Source organism: Saccopteryx leptura, chromosome 5 (genome assembly GCF_036850995.1).
Source record: "Saccopteryx leptura isolate mSacLep1 chromosome 5, mSacLep1_pri_phased_curated, whole genome shotgun sequence".
Classification (NCBI taxonomy): Eukaryota; Metazoa; Chordata; class Mammalia; order Chiroptera; family Emballonuridae; genus Saccopteryx; species Saccopteryx leptura.
In genome coordinates, this window is record NC_089507.1 from 59,861,118 (window position 1) to 59,883,111 (window position 21,994).

Sequence of the window (21,994 nt, forward strand, 5' to 3'; positions counted from 1 at the left end):
CTATAGAATGTTTGTATGATCCAGGCATATTGTTGCTGTAAAATCCTTCTTAATAGAACATATGGATCATTTTATTTAATCCTCTTGCTTCTCACGATCCCCAGAACCATCTGCACTTACATGAAATGTATATTAACTTTTTGATAGGCCACCTGCATAAGTGAGTACATTTGAGTCATGTCTTTTTTTTTTTTTTTAACAGAGACAGAGAGGGATAGACAGACAGGAACAGAGAGAGGCGAGAAGCATCAATCATCAGTTTTTCGATGCGACACCTTAGTTGTTCATTGATTGCTTTCTCATACATGCCTTGACCGCAAGCCTTCAGCAGACCGAGTAACCCCTTGCTCGAGCCAGCGACCTTGGTCCAATCTGGTAAGCTTTACTCAAACCAGATGAACCTGCACTCAAGCTGGTGACCTCGGGGTCTCGAACCTGGGTCCTCTGCATCCCAGTCCGATGCTCTATCCACTGCACCACCGCCTGGTCAGGCTTAGGTCATGTCTTTACATACTAAAGCTTAGTCCCTGAAGACTGGAGGAGGAGAAAATTAGCAAGTTGTAAGGAGTCCTAGATTCTATGATGGGTGAATTGCAAAAAGCAGATTTGCATACATTGTTCTAGAGTGATGAGATGTTAGGTCTATTTATTAGGAGGTACAACAATGACAAATGTGCCCTGGCTGTGTAGGTCAGTTGGTTAAGAGCATTGTTCTAATCGACAAGGTTGAGGTTTGATCCCTGCTCAGGGAGCATATAAGAGTCAACCAATGAGTGCATAATTAAGTGTAGCAACAAATTGATGTCTCTCTCTTTCTCTTTCTTCCTGTCTCTCACTTTCTTTCTCTTTAAAATCAATAATTTTTTTAAATGACAAGTGAAATATCGAATGGGAATTCTCTAGTCTATTTGTAAGGATGTAATGAAGGAAATTTTTAAGTAGCGTAATTCAGACTTTCTTCTGTGTATCCTCTCCTCCCATTTCCCACATTTCTACAATTTCTACAAGTTTATTTTGTTTTTAAAGCATTAGTTTTGATGTCATTCAAACTGGGTCTAAGTCCTGGCTTCACTATCTATTATAGCAGTTTTATAATAATATTTGACAAATACTTACCTTTTCACCTGGGCCTGGCTTCACTATCTATTATAGCAGTTTTATAGTACTATTTGACAAATACTTACCTTTTCACCTCAGTTCTTACCTTAAAGAGTTGTTGTGAGGATTAAATGAATAGAGCACATGAAGAATGTGTGTCAATCAAAAGTAGTTACTGCCCATTGCACTGGCTTAGCCTTGCCTAGCAAGTGGCAGGTAGTAGGTTTCAATAAGCATTTGCAGAATAAACGATGCTTATTTTAGCACTGCACCGTGATAATAACTCTAAGACTGGCTTTGGAAGTCTTCAAGGAAAATACTAAGATCAGTATTATATTGTCAAAAATTCTATCCTCCGACAGTGGGAATCAAATGTGCACCCTTCAGTGGTTAGGTGTGCAAGATCTGAAGACAAGTTCTGTGGCCTTATTTCTTGCCCATCAGCTGGTAAAACTGTGACATGTGAGTAAGCAACCTACTTAATTTTTTTGTGCCTTAGTTTCCTTATCTGTAGGGCCAGGATGACGACAGAATTTATTGTTCAGATTCTGATGGGTTTGAGGTTTCAAGACGTCAGCCTAGGTAAAGCACTTGGGAAAGAGCCTACCATCCTTTAGTGCTCAGATAAATGTTAGCTGTGATTCTCTGGTTCAGTTTGACAACTTATAATTGCTTATACTCAACTCACTTGGGGGTTTTTTGGATGTTGTCAAGTGAACCCTTTTAGTTTGTAATTAGGAGAGAAGATAAAGCAGGCTTCTTGGCAATTTCCTGCCTACGAAACCTGTGTTTTATGAACCACGGAAAGTACCCCAGATTTCTTCTCAACCCCACCCCAGCACACCAGCAAACTCTGCTCCTTCCCACCCACTCTCTGCACGTCTCCCGTGGGACTCTGAAAGTGAAGCAAGTGTGAGTTGCTTTGTGCTCAAGCATTTTACTAATGCGACATTTCCTCTAGTTTCCACAAACTCAGCTTTATGCAGTGTCAGTGCTATCTACCAGAGGGTCAGCCCTGCTCGGAAGCCGGAGTTTGCCTGTTTCCATGGATTTTACAAAGTCAAGGGTGGGAGAGAGGATTTTAAGTGAGAGGGGGAGTTAGGGAGAAGGAGTAGCACAGAATGGTGACTAAAAAGAAATCCCAAACCCCCGAACCCAAGCCTCCAGAACAACCCATTTGGCTGTATGTGTTTTAAATCACACCCATGAGTTAGGGAAAACGTGCCATCAGAATTTACCTGAGTCCTCTTTCGACACAAGCTCCGTGGAACTGGATCTGGTGGGAAACTAGCCCAGAGCCAGGACTTGCGGGGCTCTGAGTGTGCACTGAACTAACCAGTCACACAGTACCAACCACCAGGCAGAAGGAACTTTGGAACGGGACATGGAGATCCAATCAGCTCCTACACAAGGGAACATGCCAGCCTGGGTAGGTGGGGGGACAGACTCTCCAGGGGGGAGGTGGGTGAGAGTGAGCCACTGTCACACCTGCCCTTGGAGCACTGCAAGGCCACCAGAGCATGATGATCAGGGGCTCAGCCACTTTCCTCACGTGGGGTCTAGAGATTTCCAATGTGGGAAACTTAAACTCCTTGTTTTGTTTTGTGTTGAAAAACTAGGTCTACAAAGAAAAACCTAGATCATGCACTGCACGTTCTATGTGAATAGCTGTTAACCGATCTCTTCATGCAAAGTATCTTCTTGGTTGCTACTGGTCAAACCAGCTCCTTGAGTCCTCTGTTCCTTCAGTCAGTTATTGCATGGTCAGCACGGTCCAGGAACTGTGCTAGGTGCTGGGGTGACACAGATGAATAAAGTTACACATTTTCTCATTTCAAGGGATTGATATTCTAGGGAACGGGGAAGGCAACATCGAGGCATGCCTGGCTAATTGGCAAAGGTAGCAAGGTGTGGAGAGTGGTGATGTTGATGGTGATGGTGATGGTGATGGTGATGGTGATGATGATGGTGATGGTGTGGTGGTGGTGATGGTGATGGTGATGGTGATGGTGTGGCGGTGGTGGTGATGGTGGTGATGGTGGATGGATTTCGGAATCAGGCAGAACGGGCTGCCCTACTTCACAGCCGTTTGACTTCAGACAAGGTCCTCACAGTGTTGTATCCAGAGTTAACAAATAAGATATCAAAGAAACTGCTGATTAGCTCTGTCAGGGAAGGATTCACGGGGAATGGAAACTATGAGCTAGATATTAAAGGAATTAATTGGGAGGGGCTTTGAAGATAGAAAGATTGGCACAGAGATGAGAACAGGCTGCCAAGAACTGCCTCGGTTGTGTGTTATCTGATTACATTGGAAAATCATGCTGTGATAAATGCGTGGGCTCACTGGGCCGTTAATCCTCGGGGAAGAGGCCTTCTCTGAGCACGAAGAGCAGAGTCCGTAGTTAACGTTCATGTGTTTTCCTGGCCCTGAGGTATCTGGTGGAAAGTTGGGCTCCTTTCTCTCTCTCTCTTTCTCTCTTTGATTTCAAACATTTATTGTGAGATCTTGTCTGCGGAAGGTAGCTCTAGACTACTTAAAATTCTTCTGTGATAGAACCCACAGAATAGATGCTAATTATATTTCCTACGTCCTGATACTGACAGGTAACACGAGAACCGTGTGGACCTCCCTATGGTGGGTTAGGGCCAGAATCAGCCACCTCGTGTACACTAGGAGGTGAGTTTTTCTGAGGAGTGGGTGATCCCTGAATGGTTTTACTCCTTTCTGTGCCTCACCCAGACCTCGGGACTCTTAAGGAGGTGAGTTTTTCTGAGGAGTGGGTGATCCCTGAATGGTTTTACTCCTTTCTGTGCCTCACCCAGACCTCGGGACTCTTAAGGAGGTGAGTTTTTCTGAGGAGTGGGTGATCCCTGAATGGTTTTACTCCTTTCTGGGCCTCACCCAGACCTCGGGACTCTTAAGGAGGTGAGTTTTTCTGAGGAGTGGGTGATCCCTGAATGGTTTTACTCCTTTCTGGGCCTCACCCAGACCTCGGGACTCTTAAGGAGGTGCCAGAGCGTGCTGCAGGCACGGCCAGGCAGCCCAGGCCCCTGACAGTCATTCTGGGTCTCCTGAGCATCAGCCCACACCTTTTTAAGCCTTCCATCACTGGAAGGCTAAATCCAACAGCAATGACTGGAGAATGTCTCAGTTAATCCAGACATGTTTCTGGAGAGAAGTCTAAGTGATGGGGAGAAAAGCAGCTTCCTTCCTCTCTCTGCCGCCTGTCTCTTCCTCAGCCTTTGGGTTTAATTTCTGGCTAACTTCAGCAATGTTAACAAGACAAAGAGAAGTCTTTTCACTGTTTAGTCTACTTTTAATTATTTCAATCTGGAGACCTTCCCTGGCCACCAGGCAACAAATTGTCCATTCTTGATTTTCTCCTCACTCTTTCTTCTGGGTATTGGTTATATAGTTTGGCTGGGCCAGGTGCAACCAGAAACTTCTTGGGAGGTCCAGGGCTTCCCAGAATTTATAATCCACCCAGAGAAAGCCCCTGGGGAAATTCCACCAATCTTTTTTTGGTTATGCCTCTGAAGACAGGGCAGTTGTTCTGTTCCCAGGGGCTGCTCTCAACTTCCTCAGTGTGTGGGTCCTGTCTTCTCTCTGACTTTTTCATTCCCAGGCTTAAAGGAGTGACTCCAGGCTCTGGAGCCACACTCTGAGTTTGCTTATCACCTCTCGGCTGTGTGACTTTGGGCAGGTTACTTAGTGATGCTGATCCACTTCCTTTGTTCATCAGGTGGGAGTAGTGAAGTCAGACAAAGAAAGGCAAATACTGGGTGAATTTCACTTATATGTAGAATCTGGAAAGAAAAAACTGAACTCATGGATACAGAGAACAAATGATTGGCTATCAGAGTTGGGGTTTGGGGAGGGGGAGCATGAAATGGAGGAAGCTGATCAAAAGGTACAGACTTTCACTTATAAGATATTAGGTCCTGGGGATGCAATGTACAGCATGGTGACTATAGTTAATAATTGCATACTGTATTTGAAAGTTGCTATAAGAATAAATCTTAAAAGTCCTTATCACAAGAAAAATTATAACTCTATGTAATAAAAAATGTTAATTATACTTATTGTGCTAATCATTTTATAATATATATACATATCACATCAGTATGTTGTACACCGAAAATTAATACAATATTAATGTCAATGATATCTCAATTAAAAAATGATTGGAATAATAGTGCTGGGGAGATCCCAAGGAGGGAATGATTAGATTTATTATGGAAGATATGAAGAATTAAATGAAGTAACAAAATTTTTCAAACAAAGAGCACTTGACACAACATCTGCAGTATAGTAATATTATAATTGGGTATGATTTACACCTTTCCTCAATTTCTCATTCTTTTTTGTTATATACAAGTACAGGCAGAAGACCCTTTTTGTTTCAAAAGTTTTACTATTAAAAATTACAGGGAGCCTAACCAGGTGGTGGCTCAGTGGATAGAGCATCGGACTGGGATGCAGAGGACCCAGGTTCAAAACCCCAAGGTCGCCGGCTTGAGTATGGGTTCATCCGGCTTGAGCATGGGTTCATCCGGCTTGAGCACAGGTTCACCAGCTTGAGCCTAAGGTCGCTGGCTTGAGCGTGGGATCATAGACATGACCCCACGGTCACTGGCTCAAGCCCAAAGGTCACTGGCTTAAAGCCCAAAGTTGCTGGCTTGAGAAAGGGGTCACTCATTTTGCTGTAGCCCCCCAGTCAAGGCACATATGAGAAAGAAATCAATGAGCAACTAAGGAGCTGCAATGATGAATTGATGCTTCTCATCTCCCTCCCTTCCTGTCTGTCTGTCCCTAACTGTCTTTCTCTTAGTCTCTCTCTCTGTCACACACACACAAAAAAAATTACAGGAAAACAACAAAGGACTGCATATATTGAATAATAACCAAGGGGAAGTTTTGCAGTTAGCAAATGACACCACATTCTTGACTGCCTTGCAGAGAAGAGAATTCAGCTTCTCTTGGACTTTGACTTTACGACTTCACAATTCTCTTCTCAGAAGACATACCTGAAGAACCAGCAGGTATTGACTTGCTCCATCCTTTCAGGTGTCCTCATCTCAATAATAATAGGCACAGTTTTCTTTAATCCTCAGTTAATGAACAATTACAGATGTTATGTCATTTTAACCTTACAACTCCAGGAGGCAGGTAACATTATCCTCACTTATTAGATAGGAAACAAACTGAGATTCAAAAAGGTTGAGTGCCATTCTAACTCACATAATCATGTCATTCTGGAGCCACAGCACAAACCAAGATATCTGTCACTCCAAAACCCATGTGATGGAGTCTCTCTCTATGCTGCCTGATGCAAGAGTAACAACAAATGCAAAGCTCTTGACTTTAGAGATCTGTTTTCCAAGGGGAGAAGAGTCTGGAAATGAATGTCTCAGGAACCCCCTGGCTTCACACCCCAAACAACTTCACAATACATCACTGACATCAAACAGTCATAAATACTGAAGTCAAAATCAGTCCCTCAGAAGGTTACAGATCAATAATGCCATCTAGACCCTGGCCAGTGACTAAGTGGTTAGAGCATTGGCCTGACATATGGACATCTCAGGTTTGATTCCCAGTCAGGGCACACAGGAGAAGTGACCATCTGCTTCTCCCCCTCCCTCTCGCCCTTCTTTCTCTCTTTCCTTCCCAAAGCCAGTGGCTCAATTGGTTCAAATGTGGCCCAGGGTGCTGAGGATAGCTCAGTTGGTCCAAGCAGAATCAGCTTCAGGTGCTAAAAATAGCTCAGTACTCAAGCACTGGCCCCAGATGGGGGTTGCTGGGTGGATCCCAGTCAGGGCGTATGTGGGAATCTGCCTCATTATCCCCACTCCTCTCGCCTAAAAAAAAAAAAAATAATGGCATTTAGTATGGGACAAAAACCGTCTTGAAGACAGGGTTGTCCTCTCTCCACTCTTATTTAATGTGGTACTAGAGGTTCTAGCCAGAGCAGTCAGACAAGACAAAGAAATAAAAGACATCCATATCAGAAAAGAAGAAGTAAAGGTATCACTTTTTGCAGATGATATGATCCTATACGTCGAACCCCCAAAGAATCCACAAAAAGACTACTAGAAACAATAAGCCAATACAGTAAGGTCGCAGGATACAAAATTAACACACAGAAGTCAATAGCCTTTCTATATGCCAACAATGAAACAATTGAGAATGAACTCAAAAGAATAATCCCCTTCACGATTACAACAAAAAAAAATAAAATACTTAGGAATAAACATAACAAAGAATGTAAAGGACTTATATAATGAAAACTATAAACCATTGTTAAGGGAAATCGAAAGATATAATGAGATGGAAGAATATTCCTTGTTCTTGGTTAGGAAGAATAAATATAATCAAGATGGCCATATTACCCAAAGCAATATACAAATTTAATGCAATTCCCATCAAAATTCCAATGACATTTTTTAAAGAAATGGAGCAAAAAATCATCAGATTTATATGGAACTATAAAAAAACCCCGAATAGTCAAAGCAATCCTAAAGAAAAAGAATGAAGCTGGGGGCATTACAATACCTGACTTCAAACTATATTATAGGGCCATGACAATCAAAACAGCATGGTATTGGCAGAAAAATAGACACTCAGACCAATGGAACAGAATAGAAAACCCAGAAATAAAACCACATATATATAGTCAAATAATTTTTGATAAAGGGGCCAAAAACACACAATGGAGAAAAGAAAGCCTCTTCAATAAATGGTGCTGGGAAAACTGGAAAGCCACATGCAAAAGAATGAAACTGGACTACAGTCTCTCCCCCTGTACAAAAATTAACTCAAAATGGATCAAAAATCTAAACATAAGACCTGAAACAATTAAGTACATAGAAGAAGACATAGGTACTAAACTCATGGACCTGGGTTTTAAAGAACATTTTATGAATTTGACTCCAATGGCAAGAAAAGTGAAGGCAAAAATTAATGAATGGGACTACATCAGACTAAGAAGTTTTTGCTCAGCAAGAGAAACTGATAACAAAATAAACAGACAGCCAACTAAATGGGAAATAATATTTTCAAACAACAGCTCAGATAAGGGCCTAATATCCAAAATATACAAAGAACTCATAAAACTCAACAACAAACAAACAAACAATCCAATAAAAAAATGGGAAGAGGACATGAACAGACACTTCTCCCAGGAAGAAATACAAATGGCCAACAGATATATGAAAAGATGCTCATCTTCATTAGTTATTAGAGAAGTGCAAATCAAAACTGCAATGAGATACCACCTCACACCTGTTAGATTAGCTATTATTAACAAGACAGGTAATAGCAAATGTTGGAGAGGCTGTGGAGAAAAAGGAACCCTCGTCCACCTGTTGGTGGGAATGTAAAGTAGTACAACCATTATGGAAGAAAGTATGGTGGTTCCTCAAAAAACTGAAAATAGAATTACCTTATGACCCAGCAATCCCTCTACTGGGTATATACCCCCAAAACTCAGAAACATTGATACGTAAAGACACATGCAGCCCCATGTTCATTGCAGCATTGTTCACAGTGGCCAGGACATGGAAATAACCAAAAAGCCCATCAGTAGATGACTGGATAAAGAAGATGTGGCACATATACACTATGGAATACTACTCAGCCATAAGAAATGATGACATCGGATCATTTACAGCAAAATGGTGGGATCTTGATAACATTATACGAAGTGAACTAAGTAAATCAGAAAAAACCAGGAACTGCATTATTCCATACATAGGTGGGACTTAAAGTGAAACTAAGAGACATTGATAAGAGAGTGGTGGTTACGGGGGGAGGGGGGAGAGGGAGAGGGAAAGGGGAAGGGGGAGGGGCACAAAGAAAACTAGATAGAAAGTGACAGAGGACAATCTGACTTTGGGTGATGGGTATGCAACATAAGTGAACGACAAGATAACCTGGAGTTGTTATCTTTGAATATATGTATCCTGATTTATTGATGTCACCCTATTAAAAATAAAATTATTAAAAAAAAACAAAAACCTTCTTGAAAAAGAAAGCACTGACAGTACCTTTAAATCTGACAAGATAGGTCAGGAGGCTCTCAGACCAGAACTTAATGGTGACTGCGTGTGTTCCATGCATGTCTTTCACTTGCTGAGTTCTGTGCCATCAGATGTTGAGAACTCTAGAATGTGCCAAGGTAGGGTACAGGTGAAAGGGTAGAGCTGGAACAGTTTTCACTATTATTTTCACAATTTCCCTGGTTTTGTGTTCCCCATACTTCTCAAAGGAAAGTATGCTATTTTTAATCTTGCTTTCCCTGTACCTCACAGAGCAATAGTACTGAAACCATTCAGCATCGAAGACTTGGCAGCTTCTAAAGGCCTTGTCACTGCAGGTGCAGACTGAGCTGAAGTAATTGCAGACATGCAGGCAAACATCCAGAGGGTCAGCAGGCCCGGGCCAGAGCTGGAGAGGAATCCACAGTTTCTGGAATGGGAGGGGGAATAGGAGTCCAGAGAGGAAATTGAATGAAGAGGAGGAAGATCATGCAGAGCTCTGGAGATGCAGATCTGGTCCCTTTGCACCAGAGACACCTTTAATAAGGGTTGTGAATTAGTAGCATATGTTGATGGCTTGCTGTGTGCTTAGCACTATGCTGCTTGCTTTATAGAGACCTTCAGGCACAGTGGAGTTAGAAAGACCTCATTTATCCTTACTTTTCTACCAACTGGTTTTAAGAAATTGGGAAGATCATTTAATCTCTCTGAGTGATTATTTCATCTATAAAATTGGAGTATTAATATCTATATTATATATTAAGCCCCTAATATTAATTGAAGACCTATTATATGCTAATAATATAAAAGCTTAAATTAATATAAATATGTGTCTTATAAGTTAACAATAATATATTACCTATTTGAAAGTTGCTAAGAAAGTAAATCTCAAATGTTCTCATCACAAGAAAAAAGTAACTATGTGTGATGATGGATGTAAATTAGAGATATGCGGTAACCGTTACACAATATATGCAAATATCAAATCATTATATTGTACACCTTTTATACTATATGTCAATTATCTCAATTTATTTCAGTAAAACTTGAAAAAATTATTAATAAAATGGAATAAATGAGTGTCTATCTTCATGGAACTTACAATCTGTGGATAAAGGCAAGTGTGATAAATTATATAACATGCTTGGCATTTGGCAGTTATGTTTCATTTAATTCTCACAGCAATCCTATAATGACTATACTCTTTTACATCAACATTATCTACTATTATTAAGTGTTGAAAGGAAATCTAGGCAGATCCAGACTGAGAAAAAAAAATACCAAGTACTATATTCATCTTAATTGCAAAAGTTAAATAGCCATAATTAGCTGGCGGCTCTATATAATTAAAGTCCGTTTGGAAATGTGCCATGCAGGCACACCTCAGCGATACTGAGTTGCAGTCCACCACAATAAAGTGAATATCACAGTAAAACAATTAATGAAAAAATTTTTTTGGTTTTACAGTACATATAAAATTTATATTTACACTACACTAGAGACTATTATACTGTTGACTATTAAGTGTGCAATAGCATGTCTAAAAAAACCAATGTACATATATTTTGGGTTAAAAATGCTTTCTTGCTTTAAAAAATTGCTAATCATCATCTGAGCCTTCAGCAAGTCATGATCTTTTCTGCAAGTGGAGAGTTTTACCTTAAATTTGTAAAAAATGCAGTATCTGCAAAGCACAGTAAATTCAAGCATAGTAAGAAGAGGTATTTCTGATTTTATACTTAAAGATAGACAATGTCCTTTATTGATTCATGACTTCTATCCGTGAATATTTGTGGTCCACAATTGTATTCTCAGCATTTAGCCCAGTACCTGACACATATAAGATGACTGATATATAAATGTTGAATAAAATTGAGCACTTATTACATTACATTGCATTATTACCAGGCATTACTTATTCTGAAAATTCATCGACCTAATCTTTGTTCTTAAAAATTGTATTAGGACCATGGGTGAAAATAGTAAAATTCTGGCCAAGTAAGCTTAAAGCTGTGTGAATAGAAATAGAGGTAAGAAAGAGTGATGGAATCCAGTCGTAGATGAAGAATGTTCCCCACATCTCTAAAATATGCTCTCTACTTCTCTCTGACCCCACTTGTCCTTACTCCCAGCTAGTGCTCATAATGATGGATGGTCCCCAAGATTCTATCTCTAGGTTTCTGCTGCACTAGAAAATGCGTGGATTTTAGAGTCTTTAAATCACAGTCCCAGAACGTACTAGCTGGTTAATTGTTGTGAAGTTACTTAATCTTAACCTCTTAATTTCTTCTTATGTAAAACCGAGACAGTGTCAACTTCTGTGGTCAAGAGGATTAAATAAAATGATGTATCTGAGAGTACTTAGCACACTGAATGAGAGGATGGCACAGTAGAAAAAGGCAGTTACATGTTACATTAAAGTAAGGAGGACAGAGTGTAGAGTCTTATTGGTACCCCAGCTATATCCCCTTGACGCTCAGCATTCCATACATACTGACTGCTTTTCACTGTAAGTGCCCGTGGCTCTCTGCCTTTAGCCTTTATCTATCTATAGGAGCTTGGCTTGGTCCACATCTAAGGCAGAGCAAAGCACCAAGGTGTTAGCACTCCAGGAACAGCCTTCAACTAATGACATTTGGGAAACAGTGAAGAAATATCTGACTATTCTCCCCTTCTCACATGTACAGTGATGAGATATGATCTATACTGCCTGTCTCCCAGAGAGCCCCAGGGAGACTCAGCCCCAATTCCCCACAGTCATAACCTGCTTATAACATATCTGTATTGGCTTCCTTCCCTTTTCTCTTACCTGTCTGCACTGACCTTCCAGTGTCTCCTGGGATCCCTAGATCCTGTGTCAAGGTTTTTTTCTGGAGAATCCATCCTAAAATAGATTATTTTAAGTAGCAGGTATAACTGTATGTGTAGCTTTTTGTGGTTACTGGGTAAAGGGTCCAGGGGGAAAAATGGAGTCTGTGGAGGTACAAGTAATCTAGAATGGTAAATTCTCTGTGTTGGTGTGCTAGACAGTTACAAAGAGATGTAAAAGGAAATTAAAAGGTAAGAATCATGGTGCATCTAAAGTTACATAGCACTGAGTTGGATATGAATCATATCTTCAGAGTTTTACATTTTTCCAAAAACATAAAGTAACTTGAAAACATCAGAGAAGAAAATGAATGAGAGATCCAAGATGGCAGCAAAGTAGGGGGAAGCTACCCTCACCTCCTCCCAGGATCAAACTGGAATTACAACTAAAATATAGAACAATCAAACTGAATAACTAAATAAAGACTAGCTGAACAAAAATCTTAACACCAAGGATTTATAAAAGAAGGGCACATCAAAACTGGTAAGCAGGGCGGAGATATGAAAAGGGCTGGCTTTGCTCCCATGAGTGGCAGCTTGGATTCTGGAGGGATGTCTCAGCTACAAAGCTGCCCCCTGAGGAGTGAGGCAGCTCAACTTCATACCAAGCTCCCCATCCCTGTGCACCAGAGCTGAGAAGTGGTGCCCACCTACATCTGGCATTGAAAATTAGCAGATATTCTGTCTGCCAGGGAGAGACAGAAGTCTGCTAGAGACAAGCACCCTCTTAAAGGGCCAGTACAAAAAATCTCATTTGCAGTCACTCATCCTGGACTCTGGCAGAGGGAAGGCAGAACAGTCTAGTGTGAGAAGAAACTGGGGGTTGTGGCTCTAGGTAGAAAGCTTAAGGTCCCTGCGCTAAGTCCCTCTCTCACACCACACATGCCATTTTGCTTGGATAGAACACTGCCCTCCTTAAAATGTCAATTTGGGGAATGCAATAACTCCACCCTCTGAATTCCCCTGGCCCCACTTTGTCAAGCTTAGGCTCTCCAGGAGGTCTGGAAGAATCTGGGACAGACTGAATATGTGGCTCTAGGTGGGAGCCATCTTTCCCTCACACACCTGACTGATGCAGAGTTCTTCCTTTACAAAATCTTGGTCTGTTTGGACCTGATAAACTCTGTTGGCCTCACCCTGATGACTCCTTGAGACCCAGCCCCACTCAAAATGTCTTCAGACACCATGTGGGTGGCAGCTAGCCTTGGTGTACTCTGGGACTTTTGCTGAGTGGCCTCAAAATCAGCATTGGCAACAATTATGAACCTGATGAATCTGATGAACACTATTCACCCCTACCTACCTGGTGACTCACTGAGAACCTACTTCTTGCAGCTCAAGTACTACCAAAGTGTCTTTCAGTAACTAAGCCTAACAGGCAGCTGGCAGGTGGGAGCAGATGGAGGAAGATCTCTGGGTACCTTGGGTCTTTTGCTGACATGCCTCTGAGCTCAGTGCTGGTGGAAGCTGGACTTGGTGAGCAGGTTAGTCCTTCCTACACATACTCAAGCCCAACAGAGGCAGCCACACACTGTGGATCACTTTGTAGCTCCAAACAGATTGGCCAGTGCCAGACCAAGGAAATGTCTGAAATTGACCCATACCAGAGCCTCTCCCAAGAGGCCCCAGAAATGACATACTCAGTGATAAGCTTTAGACAATATCATAGCAGAATCCCATTACCTACACAAGTGGCATGTCCAAAGGGAGATCCCAGCATGCACCAGACCCTGTCAAGGCCAATTCTGCTTTATGTGGTCAGCACTGGCACAGAAGCTCACACACTATGGTCAGGGCCAATCATCACAGTCAGAAAGCCTGAGGGTCAACCCCATGAACGAATGAGCTATTATCAATCAAGACTCAATTACAATAGGAGGACTCACATAACCCACACAGAGGACATTCCTGGAGCATCCAGTGTGGGTGCTCAAGAGGAAAGTGCTGCTGGGCCCCACAGGACACCTATTATATAAGGCCACCCTGTCAAGACAGGGAGACATAGCAGATCTACATAATACACAGAAACAAACAGAGGCAGCCAAAATGGGAATACAGAGAAACATGACACAAATGAAAAAAATAAGAGAAATCTCCAGAGAAACAGCTAAATGAAATGGAAGTAAGCAATTTACCAGCTATAAAATTAAAAAAAAATAGTTATAAGGATTCTCAAGAAACTCGGTGAGAACTTGAACAGTATGAAAAAGAACATAGAAACCATAAAAAATAACCGGTCAGAAATGAACAATATAATATATGAAATGAAGAATACACCAGAAGTAATAAACACTAGTTAGATGAAGCAGAGGATCAAATCAGTGATTTGGAAAACAAGGTAGCAGAAAACACCCAATCAGAACAGGAAAAAAATAAGAATAATTTAAGAGACATTTGGGACAATAAGAAGTACAAGCACATTTGCATTATAGGGATACCAGAAGAAGAGAGGACAAGGAATCAAGAACCTATTGAAGAAATAATGACTAATAAAAACGTCCCTAACCTTTTGAAGAAAAAAGACACACAAGTCCAGGAAGTGCAAAGAGTCCCAAACAAGATAGACCCAAAGAGGCCCACACCATAATTAAAATGCCAAAAGTTAAAGACAAATTTTTAATTGAACTTATTGGGATTACACTGGGTAACAATTATACAGGTTTTAGGTGCTCAATTCTACAACACTTCTCTGAAAAGACAGCATTTTAAAAGCCATAAAATATAGACAGTTAGTCACCTACAAGGGAACTCCCATAGGCTGTCAGCTGATTTCTCAACAGAAGCATTTCAGGCCAGAAGGGATTGGCATGAAATATTCAAAATGATGAAAAGCAATGACCTACAATCAAAACTACTTTACTCAGCAACTATTATTTAAAATTGAAGGAGAAACAAAGAGCTTCCTAGATGAGAAAAATCTAAAGGGGTTCATTACCACCAAACCAGTATTACAAGAAATGTTAAAGGTTTATTTTAAAAGAAGAAAGAAAAAAAAGAAGTATATTTATAAAGAATAAAATGGCAATATATATATATATATATATATATATATATATATATACCTATCAGTAATCAAAAAATGTAAAAGATTTAAATACTCAAATCAAAAAAACATATGGTAGTAGAATGGATAAGAAAACAAGACCCATACATAAGCTGTCTACAAGAGGCTGACCTCAAAACAAAAAATGCACACAGACTAAAAGTAAAGGGATGAAGAAAGTTATTTTGTGTAAATGAAAATTAAAAAATAAAAGCTGGTGTAGCAATATTTGTATCAGACAAAATAGACTTTAAAACAAAATCTAAAAAAAAGACATCTATAAAAAAATGTTCTTTAAGGACACTAAGTGGTGATAAAGGGAGCAATCCAACAAGAGGATATAACCCTTGTAAACATTTATGCACCCAAAAGAAGAGCACCTAAATGTGCAAAGCAAATTTTGATGGACATAAAGGGAGAGACTGACAGTAATTCAATCATAATAGGGGATTTTTAACACCCCACTGACATCAATGAATAAATCTTTCAGAAAGAAAATCAACAAGGAAATAGTAGTCTTAAATGACACTCTAGATCAGATGGATTTAATTGATTTATATCTTCAGAGCATTTCACCCCAAAGCAGCAGAATATATATTCTTTTCAAATGCATATAAAGCATTTTCTAGTATAGACAACATGTTAGAACACAAAACAAATCTCAATAAATTTAAGGAGATTGAAATCATATCATGCATTTTCTTTGACCATAATGGTATGAAACTAAAAATCAATCACAAGAAAAAAACTGAAAAACCTAAAAAGATATAGAGGCTAAATGAATGGGTTAACATTGATACTAAGCAATGAATGGATTAACAATGAATCAAGAAACCAATCAGAAGATCCTTGACACAAATGAAAAATCTTTAGGACCCAGCAAAAGTGGTCCTAAGAGGGAAATTTATAGCATTACAGCCTACTTCAAGAAACAAGAAAAATCACAAATAAACAATCTAAACTTAGACCTAAAGGAACAAGAAAAAGAATAACAAACAAAGCCCAAAGTGAGTAGAAGGAAAAAAATAAGAGTCTAAAAAAATATAGAGAGAATCATTGAAACCAAGAGCTGGTTCTTTGAAAAGATAAACAAGGTTGACAAACCCTTAACTAGAAAGGGCTCACTCACATCACCCACACAGAGGACATTCCTGGAGCATCCAGTGCAGGTGTTCAAGAGGAAGGTACCACTTTTTATTAAGAAAAATAAGAGAGAGGACTCAAATATATATATTTATATATAATCAGAAATAAAAGAGGAGTAGTAACAACTGACAGCAGAAAAATAAAAGGATTATAAGAAAATATTATGAACAATTATATATCAACAAATTAGACAACCTGGATGAAAAGGATAAATTCCTAAAAACATAAAATCTCCCAAAACTGAACCAAGAAGAAACAGAAAATCTGAAAGAATAATTACAATTAAAGAAATTAAAGAAGGAAAAAAAACTTCTAGCAAACAAAGGTCCTGGACTGGATGACTCCACTGGTGAAATTACCAAACATTCAAAGAAGAACCAACACCTATTCTCAAGCTATTTTTAAAAATTTAAGAAAAGGGAGGACTCCTGAGCTCATTTTACAAGGCCAGCATTATGCTAATTCCAAAATCAGGTCAAAACATTATAAGAAAAAAAAATTACAGAGCAATATCCCTGATGAACATAGATGATAAAAGTCCTGAACAATGTATTAGCAAACCAGATCAAGCAATACATTAAAAAGATCATACACCATAATCAAGTGAGATTTATTCAGAGGATGCAAGGTTGGTACAATATCTGCAAATCAATTAACAATGATATGCCACCAAATAAACAAAATAAAAGATAAAAGTAATATAATTATATCAATAGATGTAGAACAAGCTTTTCACAAAATCAGCTGAATTTATGATATAAACTCCCAACATAATAAAAACCATACATGACAAACCCACATTTAACATCATACTCAATGGGGAAAAACAAAAGCATAAGATCAGGAAGAAGACAAGGATATTCACTTCCACTACTCTTATTCAACATACTACTGAAATTCTTAGCCACAACAATCAGACAAGAAAAAGAAATAAAAGATATCCAAATTGGAAGAGAGGAAGTAAAACTCATTATGTACAGATTACATGATACTGTATTTAGAGATCCCACCAAAAAACTATTAGAACTGATAAATACATTTAGATGTAATAGCAGGATACAAAATAAATCTCCAAAAATTGGTTCATTTTTATACATCAATAATAAACTATTAGAAAGGGAATATAAGCCAACAATACCATTTACAATTGCTTTCAAAAGAATAAAATACCTAAAGATCAATTTAACCAAGAATGTAAAAGACTTTTACTTGGAACACAGTAAGACACTGAAGAAAGAAGTTGAAGAAGATACAAATAAATGGAGCATATACCTTAGTCATGGATAGGAAGAATTAACATTGTTAAAATATTCATAATACCCAGAGCAATCTATAAATTCAGTGCAGTTTCTATCAAAATACCAATGGCATATTTCACAGAACTAGAACAAATATTCCAAAAATGTATACAGAACCACTAAAGACCCCAAATACTAATGGCAGTGTTGAGAAAGAACAAAGTTGGAGATATCACACTATCTGATATTAAACTATACTACAAGGCCATTGTAATCAAAACAGCCTGGTTCTGGCATAAGAACAGGCATACAGATCAATGAAACAGAGCAGACAGCTCAGAAATAAACTTATGCCTATATGGTCAATTAATATTTGACAAAGGAGACAAGAACATACAATGGAGTAAAGATGTCTACTTCATAAATGGTGTTGAGAAAATTGGACAAATATGTTTATACAAATGAAACTAGATCACCTTTTTATACCATTTACAAGAACAAACTTAAAATGGACTAAAGACTTAAACGTAAGATTCAATATGATTAAAATCCTGGAAGAAAACATAGGCAGTAAAGTATCAGATGTTTCTTTTAGTAATTTTAAAAAATATATATCTCCTTGTGCAAGGGATATGAAAGCAAAAATAAACAAATGAGACTATACCAAACTAAAAAGGTTTTTCACAGCAATGGAAGCCATCAACAAAATGAAAAAAGAACCCAGTGTCTGGCCTATGGTGGCACAGTGGATAGAGTGTTGACCTGAAACACTGAGGTCACCAGTTTAAAACCCTGGGCTTGCTTGGAAAAGGCACATATGACAAGCAATAAGCAAGCAATGAACAACTAAGTTGAAGCAAGTATGAGTTGATACTTTTCACTTCCCCCAACCCCCATAAAAATCAATAAAATAAAATCTAAAAATAAAAAGAAGAAGAAGAAAAGAACCCACTGAATGGGAGAACATATTTTCCAATGAAACATCTGATAAGGGGTTAATATCCAAAATTTATGAAGAACTCATACAACTCAACACCATAAAAACAAACAATCCAATTTAAAAATGGGACACTTCTCTAAAGATGACATACAGATGGCCAATAGACATGAAGAGATACTCAAAGTCACTAATCATCAGACAAATGCAAATTAAAACTGTAATGATGTGTCACCTTACACCTGTCAGAATGGTTATCATCAACAGGTCAACAAACTAGTGTTGATGAGGATGTGAAGATAAGGAACCCTCATGCATTGTTGTTGGGAATGCTGATTGTTGTAGCCACTGTGGCAAACAAACAGTTTAGCGGTTCCTCAAACAATTAAAAATGGAACTGCCTTATGATCCAGTAATTTCACTTCTAGATTTATATCCAAAGGAACCCAAAACACTAATTCAAAAGTATATATGCACCCCTATGTTCATTGCAGCATTATTCACAATAGCCAAGCTATGGAAACAACTTAAGTGCCCATCAATAAACAAGTAGATAAAAAAGTAGCGGTGCATATATGTATATACAATGGAATATTACTCAGCCATTGAAATAAACAAAACCTTACCTTTTGTTACAGCATGAATGAACCTAGAGGTTATTATGCTAAGTGAAATAAAGCAGAGAAAGACAAATATTACAAAATTTTACTTACATGTGAAATCTAAAGAACAATACAGCTCTGGCTGGTTTCTCAATGGTTAGAACATTTGGTCCAGTGTGCAGACATCCCAGGTTTGATCCCTGGTCAGGGCACACAGGAGAAGCATCTATATGCTTCTCTTTTCCTCCTTCCCAACCTTTCTCTCTCTCTTCTCTTGCAGCCAGTTGCTCGATTGGTTGGAGCATCAGGCCCGGGTGCTGAAGATAGCTTGGTTAGTCTGAGCATTAGCCCCAGACGGAGGTTGCCAGGTGAATTTGGGTTGGGGTGCATGCGGGAATTTGTCTCTCTATCTCCCCTCCTTTCACACACACACACACACACACACACACACACACACACACACACACCAATATAAATTAACAAAACAGAAACAGATTTATATGATAGATACAGAAAACAGACTGATGATTGCCAGATGGCAGGGGTTAGAGGAACTAGTTGAAAAAAGGTGAAAAGACTGAGAAGTACAGATTGGAAGTTACTAAATAGTCATGGACCTGTGAAGTGCAGCATAGGAAGTATAGTCAATAATATTGTAATAACTGTATGTGGTATCCACGGGATACTAGAAATACCAGGGGGAACACTTTGTAGAGTGACTACATATATGATTGACTAACCAGTATGATATACACATGAAACCAATACAAAATAATATTGAATGTAAACTGTAATTTAAGAAATATTTTAACTAAAATTTTTAGTGAAATAAACCACTAGTTGTAATGGAAATAAATGAAATAAAAATAGGAGAAAATAAATGAGAGAAGATGAGGAATAAAAGAAATAAAAGAGGAGGAAAAGCCTCTATCTAATTATTATCTACCCAGTTACTACTACTTTACTTTTATTTGCATGGGTTCTTTGAAAGTCAAATACAGGATGTGGTGACAATAAGGAGTCAATGACTCTAGCTCGAAAGACAGGAAGCAATGAATGCAAACAGCATTAGTGAATGAAGTAAGGCAGATGTATCAAACAGGACAGATGCTGGACAAGCTTACTCAGTGGGCTGGAGCACAAGGCAGGCATTGGCTACTAATGGGATAATAAATCTCCAAAACAGACCTGTGCAAGTGCAGAGTATAGTTCTGCTGACTAAGGCGGACCAGAGATGAAGGTCATTAACCCAGGAAATGTGTAAAGGAGTCAAGGAATCAGAAAAGTTAACGTGAATTTTAAAGTCACTAAAAATTATGGCAAGGGACAGGGCAGAGGTGAAAAGACAAGAGTCAGCTGAAAAGTCTCAGGAAGCAAGAACAGACCCTGCAAGTCCCAGTGCTGGAGTGCTATGGCCTCGGGGCTTCCGGCAGGTGAGGGGGTGAGGGGGTGAGCAGGGGAAGTGCAGCGGGAAGGCAAGCTGGCGCTCCACCAGACCCTCTAAGAACTGCTGGCAGAACAGCGAGATCCTAAGAGAGCACGTTTCAGGCCAGGAAATGGAAGAAAGGTGGGAAAAAAATATTAATGTTAATAAAAACTGTAATGGTTAATGTGTCAACTTGGCTAGGCCACAGCACTCACATATTTGGTCAAACATTATTCAACACGTTTCTGTGAAAATATTTTTTGATGAGACCAACATTTAAATCAGCAGACTTTGAGTAAAGCAGATCTCCCTCCATAATGTTCATGGGCCTCATCTAATCAGCTGAAGGCTTTAACATAAAAAGATTCTTCTTCCCTGAAGAAGGAATAGTTCTACCAGCAGGCTGCCTTTGGACTTGAATGGCAATGTCAGCTCTCCGTGGGTCTCCAGCCTGCCAGCCCACCCTGCATGCAGGTTTTGGACTCATCTGCCACTGCAGCCATAGTCAATTTTTAAAATCAATCTTTCTCTATGGGAGATAGTATAAATAGAAAGATGATAGATGATAGATAGATAGATAGATAGATAGATAAGATAGATATAGATAAATAGATTATAGATAGTTAGACAGACATATAGGCATAGATACTATATATCTACACCCACACACTCACTCCATTGGTTGGTTCTGTGTCTTTGCTGAATGCTGACCAATATTGGGACTTAGGGACTTTCCCCACACGGAGGGGGGAATTCCAAAGATTGTAGTAAAATGCAAAATGGTGAGAGGCAAAAAAGGTAAAACAGAGATGGGGTGTGAGGGGCCAGACTGACCAAACTGGCATTTGAGAATAAGAAACAGATTTAAAGGATTCAGGAGAATAATGGCATTAAACCTAATTGTTCTGTCAATTAGGTTTAACTGCAGAAAACAGAAATTACTCTGGTTATTTTAATCAAGTTGGGATTTAACACAGGGAATTGGGTGCTGGCAAAACCTTAGGAAAAGATTGGTTTCCAGCAGTGATTCCTAGGACCACACAGCGCACGGGCCTTCCAGGGAGCTGCTCCCTTGCCACCATCATGAAGACGGGCACTCGGAGGCTGCCACTAGAAGTGGTGACTTCAAGAAACACATTGCTTTAGCTGAAATCCAGGGAACAGAACACCCGTAGGGCTGACTTTTCCACTAGGTACAATAGGTATAGTGGCCTACCTCCCGCAATACATTTAGAAACCCAGAAAAATATTTTTATTTCTTTTAAAATCAAAAGAAAAAAATGAACTTTTAGGTTGTGTTAAATGTTTAATATATAATAATTTAAAAAAATTTTTAGTAGAGAAAGGAGCCCATCAAGGCAAGAGTGACTAAGATCAGTGAGAGTCACAATACATCCCCAAAGCTCTTGCTGCTGCCACCTTAGTAACTGCCTGTGACCCCTGTGAAACCAGTTCCTGGACACAGCTATATGCTGCAGAAAAAGCATATTGGACAACAGAGATAATGAAAGAAGCAGGGAGCCTCGCTTTCACCTTTCCAAACTGATGCAAGTATGTGTAATCAAAGGAAATGAATTAACATCCAGAATTCTA